The 8999-nt window shown below is 35.5% G+C and overlaps 1 long non-coding RNA gene across 1 annotated transcript; it reads left to right on the top strand.

The window, feature by feature from the left end:
* Positions 1–265: 265 nt before the first annotated feature.
* On the top strand, positions 266–8291 carry LOC142034027 (uncharacterized). Its single transcript, XR_012651432.1, has 3 exons — positions 266–365; positions 5616–5740; positions 7659–8291. It is a non-coding gene; the product is annotated as an uncharacterized LOC142034027 (long non-coding RNA).
* The last annotated feature ends 708 nt before the right edge of the window (positions 8292–8999 follow it).

Consider the following 8999-nt stretch of genomic DNA (forward strand, 5'->3'; position numbering starts at 1 on the left):
AAAAAGCTACCATTGAAACAAATAAATGATACCCCCTATCAGCCCACACATCTTTCAAAATAGATTGTTAAACTAATCAGTGAGCAAAAACAAAAGGCCTTTTAAAGCCTGCCAGCAAAGATGGAATGAATTACTTCTGAGATGCAAGGCTGCAGAGCTGGTAGCTTGCTAAGTAATCAGTCTTGAAGACTATTCGCCTTTCAGAGTTCTTAAAAAAAAGTTTCATGGCAAAATTAACATCCATTTTAACATCTGTTTTCTAGCAGAGGAAAGATAGTCTTGTGGATTAAAGCTGAGGACTTCTGGACTCAGATTTCCCTGGGAGCTTTGGCCAAATCACTTAATCTCCCTCTACTCCATTCTTCGTAAGTAAAATGGGGGATAAAAATATTTCCTTGGGCTGCCTTTATCACTTACAGTGAAAGCTCTTTTGGTGGAGGTTTTGTCTTATATGGGGAGATAGAGCTCTTATAACAAAGTGGTTCTGATCGCAGGTCCTTTGGGCCCTATTGTACAACAAATGAAGAAAAGTAATCAGAGAACAGGCTGATGTATCACATGCTCAGGGAGTTATATCATATACACTAGAGCTGACAGAAAAAAATCAGTAAAATAAGATATGATTAATGACTTGGGAATTTTTTCATGAAACTACCAGGAGTTTCATGAGTTTTGTGACTAGTCATTGTTGGGAAAAAACATTGTGACAGACAATCATCCTCCACAAGGGCTCAGTGAACTCAGATGAAATTATCAAAAGTAAAGCAAGTAAACGTAATTTATTATGTCTGAGAAGAGCTCTCAGCTTAGAAATCTTGTTTACTCTGAAAAATCTCAAGCCTAGGTACCTTTGAGACATGAAGCCCCAAAAACTGATGCTGATGCTGAATATAAGCAATTGGAACTTGAAATAATTTTTTAAATTATTGTCTTCTCCTAAAGCAAGGGGATTTTCCCACATTGCCTATAGCATCAAGCTTCTCATTCTTAAAAAACCACTCATATTGGTTTAAATAATGGTTTTAAAATGTCAAACCTAAAATAGTTACTGGGTGAATGAAGAGATTTATCAACCAGCTTGAGACTGAGATAAAAAACTAAAATAAATATCCAAAAGACCTCAAACATGAAAATATAAAAAACTGATGGGTTTTGAAACTTTATACAGTAAACCTGGTCTTTTTATTTCTTTTTATAGAAATTGCTTGGCTTTTTTTACTGATAGGTAATACTAACTTTCTATAAACATACTCTCCTGAAGGTTGAAATTCTTGGTGGGTTGAAAATGGCATTTGATTACCTACTGTGCATTGCAAATTTAGGTTTCTTCAATCAACCTGCCAATCAACTTCTTCCACTGTAAATAAATACACTGAACAAAACTGAAGTAAAAAAAGGAAGACCAAACAGGGAATTCTGTTAAAGCTAATAATTCTTATCTCTCATTCCCTCCTGTATTCCTAGCAGTGCATGCAGAACAGCATGGAAAGCAGAAGTCAGGGAGCAGTGAAATAAAATGAAATAAAATGAGGGCAGAGGGGCACAAGGGCACACACAAAATGGATAAGACACAGCAAGCTAAGTGAATGACCATCTTGTCTTAAGAATTTTCATGTTCGTGCAGTTCTTCAAAGCTGGTTGAAGCAGAAAACAGTTAAATGGAGCATAACCAGAAATGAACTAATCAGTTGTTGTATACTTATTACTGCTCAGGTCAGCATAACCCTTCCATATTTTGATACATTTTTAATCTCACTTTTCAAGCAAAAATAATTTTACTCTTCTGACACAAATCTCATCCTCCTGAATTATTTTTTTAAATGAATGTGTTACGCATTTTAGAGAAGAAAAATAAGGCTGTAACTAGAGGTAAGCAGATGTAAAATGTTAGTTTCCACAAACATTTATCTGATTGTTCGAATTATATTCTTTGAACTTTTGTACTGCCAATATGTGCATCAACACATATGTTCTCACCAGGAGTGTATTGCAGAAATGTTTATAAAATAGTTCTAAATGTATAGTCATGAAAACTGCATTTTGTATTTGTAATCAGGAGTGTTTGTGCATAAAAAGCTTTGAGAAAGAGTTGGGACCATGGGACCTAGCGGTTTCTTCCAACCTAAACTATTCTATGATCCTATTAAAATAAATTTTTATGAGTTGTTCGTATCTAATCAGTATGGAGATTCATCTCATGTGACTCATTTTAAATCAAAAGGGCTTATCAAATACTGTAAGCTACTCACAATCAAAGCACTAGCAAAAAATTCTCCAAAATAAGTTTTCCAGTGACTTAAGCAATGGAAATATTGGTGGAAAATTGTAAGGAATGACAATCAGGACAGAAGAAAAAAAAAACCAAAACCAAATAGATAAATCACCAGCAACAGCTTATGTGACACAGTTTGTGAAGAAATGGAGAAATCTTAAGACCCCAGAGCACAATTTTTCTGTTTTTCTTAAAAAAAGTTTCTGCATTTTTGTGAAATGCCAAACTATTTAGCTTCATTATTTACACATTTTTCTGATTTATGAAAAGTTATGTTAAAAATAATAAACTTTGTTGGAAAAGGTTCAGAATCTGCAGCTTTTAAACAGGTTGACTAGTGCCTATTATTTTAAGTTGTCTCACTGAAGTAGGTAAAATTGTTCTCCTCAGTACTTATTTGCAATATGAAGGCAAGTCCTAATAACAGGTTTATTTCTCTAGACTTTTCCCTTGCATTTACATTGTGTGTTTCATCACGATTTGAGTTATAAAGCAGTTTGTGCACAGGAAAATGTTAGCATTGGGTGGCAATGAGCAGAAGCCTATATAATAACTTGCACAAGAAGTTTGCAGTGTCATTATCTTCTTTTATCTCTTACATTTGTAAGCTATAAAGAAAAATAATAGTGAGAGCAGAAAAGATAAGAGCCTGAAAGACAGAGTGGCCACAATATGTTTTTAAAGGAGACTTTCATGCATATAGTTAAAACTATTGGCTGAAACAAGCCACGAGTCATGTTCCATGATAGCAATGAAGTATCAGCCAATGAAATTTGATGTACAACCCAGGTTTCCCCTCCTTTAAACAGACTGTAACCTAAAGAAATTAAAACGTATGTAGAGAAGCTAGATCAAAAGCACAAAAAACAGAACCATGATTTGAGCCTTCCACTCTCTAAATGGTTAAAGAAGATGTTGGGGTCCAATGTTTTAGTTCCTTTTGAACCCAAGGGAGAAGGGGGCACCATCACAAAACTCAGGCTGAACTCTGAGTTCAGGAGTTTTTGCACTTGGAATTCTCCCTGGTGTATGGAAGTTGTTGCTCTTTACAGAGCAATAAAGGCTGGCTTTTAGGCAGAGTCCTTTCCATTTCAAAATACTTTACTTAAATAGTTAATCCCTAAAACTAGTTCAGTTGAACTTTCCTCATGATCTTTATGAATATAACTATTTGCCTACATGTATCAGTATACTTTGAATCAAGTCTAAATAAAGGATAGGAAAAAATGATACTAAGATGATGAGGTGGGAAGTTAGCCAATGGGAGGAGTACATAGTTTACAGAGATGATGAAAATCAGCGTAGTATTACAACAAAAAGTAAGGTGTAATTAGCCTCCTATGGTATGATCTACATTTTTAAAGTCTGAAAACCACTCTCCTGTGAATATTCTTGAATGAAACAATTCAGATCCATAAGATTAGGTAGAATATCTATGATGTGGATCCATCTACAATTTGGATTTTCCTCCCTTTTCAAAATCTCTTTATTTACAGCTGCCATTACTGTTTAGATTTCTTCAGTGAATGCCTTCAAAATACTGAACTTCAGACTAGCCCTAGGAAGGGAGTAAAAAACCCAGATTTCCTTATCTATAAGGTTCTCTATTATTTTTTTCAACTAAAAATTGATTACTATCAGCCTCCTTTCCATATCAGAACAGTTAATTTTTTAATCCCTGTTTAGTTAGTGTTCATTCATATTTTAAAATTATCAAACATTTTCTTTAGGTATAAACCTTTTTCATTAACAGCCTCTTAGTTTATGATCCCTTCTTGCAGAAAGTCTTTATTTGTGGGCTAACAGGCTGTTCTTTCTTTCTTTCTTTCCTTCTTTCTTTCTTTCTTTCTTAATCTGAGGAATGTCAGATCACAGACACATCTAATTTCAAAATTCTCTTTTTTAGCACAAAATAAAACACAGCAATTGAGATTCATTGAGATTCATTCTAATTTTTTTTTTTTTTTTTAATACAGTTTAGACTGCTGTAGCACTGTATAATGCATGTTAAAGAAAGTGGTTAAGGCTTCCTACCACCCTTCCATTACCTACCACACTGACCATATATTAAGGGCAGTGTACATTAAGCACAATCACACCCCTCAGCCATATTTCCTTACAAGTATGAAAAGACAATAGCACCACATCAGACTTACAAGAAGTTGTTTCCCAAACCATAAATAAAGATAAGTTTAAAACAGATGTAGAAACATTGAGGCCAGTACTCTTCTGTGTAATGTTAGTTTCAGCTAAGTTAAACTCCAGTAATTTGAGTTGTATTCATCTAAGTTTACCTAGTATGAAAATGAAACACTTTATTGGCAGATGTACTATCCTTCCTTCTCAGAAGAGAAAATTGTTTTATTGCTTTTCTTCACAGAATTTATGTAGTATTTATACCGCAGTAGTGCCTAGAGATTCAGTAATGGATGGGGAACTAGTTGCATCCAGCAGGAGAGCACAATGGGACAGTTGTCCCATGGAACATCAGAGCAATGAACCTTGTCCCCCAAAGCTATAAGTAATAGCAGACATACTATTTTATGCTTTCCTGAGGGACAAGAATGAATGAACATGGCCAAAGTACTCAATCCAGTGATAGACCCATGTGGAGAAGCCAAGGCAATGTTTTCAAAATAATGGTGTGTAATCTGCTGAAGAAGAGACTGAAAGGGTGTCCTGTGTGGCACTTTATATTTAGAGTTCTCTACAACAGAGTGTACAGCCGCTGTCACCAAAAAGGAATCTTACAATGGATAGAAAGCATAAGGACTGTTGAGGTGTTTGCAGATGGTCTGAATCAATTTCACTAAGGAATTTAAAGAATTTCTCATGGACTTTCCAGAAGAAAGGGCTTTCCCATTCAATTCAACAGATGATGAGATGGGAAAGAGCTTTTGTGTGGGGCACAGAAAATATTAAATCAAGGAGAGACCTTTAACAGCTGGCAAACCTCTGTATAGCCACAGTTGCCAAACATTGTAATTAGTTTTTCAGGAAGAAAAAAATCTAGATACGGTTGCTCAGAGAGCTAAAAAAGGAGGAAAGAGATGTCAATTTAGAAGAAGCAATATATGAAGTATGCATGTGAGCTACAAAATCATAGAATCATAGAATATCTTGAATTGAAAGGGACCCACAAGGCTCATTGAGTCCAACTCCCTGCTCCTCGCAGGACTACCTAACACTAAACTATATGACTAAAAGCATCACGCAGACACTCCTTGAACTCTGTCAGGTTTGGTGGTGTGGTCACTTCCCTGGGGAGCCTGTTCCAGTGACCGACCACCCTCTCAGTGAAGAACCTTTTCCTAATGTCCAACCTGTATTTCCCCTGATGCAGCTTCACTCCATTTCCTCATGTCCTATCACTGGTCACCAGAGAGAGGAAAATCCACTGTGTACTTCAGAGTATCAATGCAGAAGATTGCCTGCCCATCATCTTTCCTAGAAGATATGCAGAACCAGGTAAACCGGTTGAATTTTTAAAGAATCATTGCACATGTATCTACTTAGGCATTTCAGTTGTTATTACTTAGATGACCTGCAGCTGTCTTAACTCGGACGTGTGGACTCAGCCATCTTCTTGTACCATGTTTTTGTAGTCAACTCCTCTCTTTAATTTAATCTTTAATTTCTGGATTCCTTACAGTCTGTTTAACTAACAGTTACTAAAACTGAACCATTATTTTTACTTGTTAACCATCTCTGCTTTTCGGTCACTAAAAGCAACATGCTATGTTAGATGTTAAATATTATCATACCCTACTAGGATTACTACCACCATAGTGTTTTTAATTGTTGAAAGGATCTCTGTCTTTCTCATTCAACTCCAGCTATTAAGTATGTGATAAATATCAGTCCATTTCTCCTTTCAAGCCCTGCAAAAGGGAAACAAAGGGTTTTCTCTCCCTCTATTCTACAGATCTTTCTTTTAAACACACAAGTCTATTGCTTGCTTCCATTGTAATTCTTTGCCACTGAACAAAGAATTGCTTAGATTACATCAGGTTCACCAGTCACTAGAGCAGACTACAAAATGGACTTTATGACATAAGCAGTTTTGATTGAATAAAAATAGTTTACCTAAAAGCTTTCTACTTTAAAATGTGTTTTTCTAAGCTGAAAGCTGAATAAAGGAAATATTCTTTTGCAAACTTTAAAATTTACTTGAAAGTGTCTCAATATACCTCATGGTAACACCAGTTCTAAGATCTCAGGACTCTCTTTCCTCTATGGGCTAAATTCCCTAGCTGGATTGTATCCCCTATAATATATCATACTTTTAAACCCTTGCTAAGCTGCTCAAGTCCACGATGAGAGGTCCAAATCTGCAGTGTATCTATCCAGGGAGATGTTGGAAATTCATTGGGAATTTAAGCAGTCTTGTTGATTTTGCAAGTAGTTATAGATATTTGTGAGATATTTGACATACAGATTTTTTTTTCTAAAACTGTTAATTTTAAGCACCCAGTGCATACTATTCCCAAGCAGCTGCCTGAATTTGCCCATGGCAGACCTCCAATAATTTCCACTGAATAATAAGTAACTTCTATATACCAGACTGCTTGAGTTAGAGAGGTAGATTTGTGCACTTCTGAAATGACCTCAGCATATTTTCACAACATGAGGATTGGAAAATTTTAAAAAAGGAAACTCATACTTTGAAGGATATATTTTGAGCCACTTTTACAACAAATTCTGAATTTATTCTTTAACAATCTTCTTCAACCCAAGGGCCATCTTCCTGTTTGACTGAATCCTCTGCTTAGAGATTTTCAACAGTGAAATGCCCCATTTTAAAGATGTTTTGGAACAAGCAATCCCAGAGATTTAGAGGTCATTTAAAAGATGTTTTGGAATAAGCATTCCCAGAGATTTAGAGGTCACGGATGTTCACAAGCATTTCTTACCATTTTGAGCTTCCTTGAAACACATCTTATTTCTCAAAGCTGCATCTACTCCCTTGATTAACCTCATCTGACTAGATTTTTTCCCTTTTTTCCCTTTCTAGTATTGATCAATGCATAACCTCTCTTTCAATTGCCTATAGATATCTTAAGAACACACAGAGAATGCAATATAAGTAGTAAGAGAGGAAATACACATTTAATCCTGTATTAAATCCCTTGCTGGAATGTTATAAAGAAAATCAATATTAGGCAAGATCCTCACCTGGTGTAGATTTGTGTAGCTGTGTGAAAGTGAATGAGCTATGAAAACCTATCCCCACTGAGAATCTGGTACAATATGTTTTATACAAAGAAGAAACATAGATTCTTTCAGATTGAGCTGCTGTAATGCAATTTTATCATAAATTTTGTATCAACAGCATGTTTCAGTTTGTATCCTAAATCATATTTTGTATGCTTCGCTTCTTAAACAGGTTGAGGCCATCTCATCAGAGCCCTTCTTATTCTAGAAAAAAATCCTGCAGTGTAATCTTTCAAGCAGAGCTATATGAGATGAATAGAAGACAATGAAAACATGAGAGGCTGCCTCAGCTCAGAGGCCAGTTAAGCTTGCTCCTTTTCTGATCTCCTCAGGTGTGTTTGGTCTTTTCCTCTTGTCTTTGGGATGATTCTCCCACTTCCAGCTCTCCATTCAAATTGGTTTAGGTGGTTCCCAGAAGGGAACAGCAGAACCACGAAGACTATTTACTTGGTGTTGGTATTCAATGTCTCATAGTGTAGTGGGTACTTATTATAAAGTGATCAGCCCTCTCAAGCAGAATAAGATGAAACTGTTGCCCTCTCAAGTGAAAAATCAAGTGCACAGATCAAAATGTTCTATTAATACAGATATTTATGGCTCTATTTTGTACAATTACAGTATTCCCCACTCACAATTTACATTATATCCACAACCCCCTACACTTTGTACTTCAGTCACCATATCAGAAGGACTAGAGAATGAGAAAATAATAGTTTATTGCATGGTACTTTCTATTTGGTTATGACAGTAAGTCCCATTATCTTCTAAAAAGCTCTCTTTGTAATCATTTATAAAAGAACATTTATGCTGCAATTCACAACAAGTTTGTAGTTCTTTCCTGATTTGGTATGCTTTATTGCTGAATATTCTAACTGTGTATGAAATTTTGATACAATGAGCCATTGAAGACTGCTCTTACACATCTAATCACATGAATTTCTTCCTTGCAAATTCACACACATTTGTATTGCTATAAAGATACAATGCTCGTACACACTTACATCACAAAAGAGTGCAATAGAATGGCCTTTTTTAAAGGAACTCAATCAATACAACCTCATGATTTGTAGACTGAAGCATAATTCTAAACTTAATAGCTACCTGGGTGTTTGGCACTTTGGATGCAAGGAAAATTTGGTAAGCTGAAACTTGAACATGCTTATACCATGACCTATCAGTTCTGCTTGCCATTTCACACCTGGCCCCTGTCACAAATATTCCAGATAGCCATGCTTTACTCCACATGTTGTCATTTAACTGCTTTATATGTTTCTGATTCACCTTGCTACAAACTGTAGTGTCAGCACAGACCTGAACATGCACTGAATTTTATGATGTGTTTTGAAAGTAAAAGATTTTAAGTAGTATATTGCAATTTTTTGTTCAGACTGGAGTGATGCAAACCATGATCCTGAACAGGATGAATTATATCACTGTCCTATGGCCTACATTTTGAAAGAGGATTTGATTTTATGATAAACACATTTCTGCCATTACAAATAAAATAAAAACA

Source organism: Buteo buteo, chromosome 8 (assembly GCF_964188355.1).
Source record: "Buteo buteo chromosome 8, bButBut1.hap1.1, whole genome shotgun sequence".
In the NCBI taxonomy this organism is placed as follows: Eukaryota; Metazoa; Chordata; class Aves; order Accipitriformes; family Accipitridae; genus Buteo; species Buteo buteo.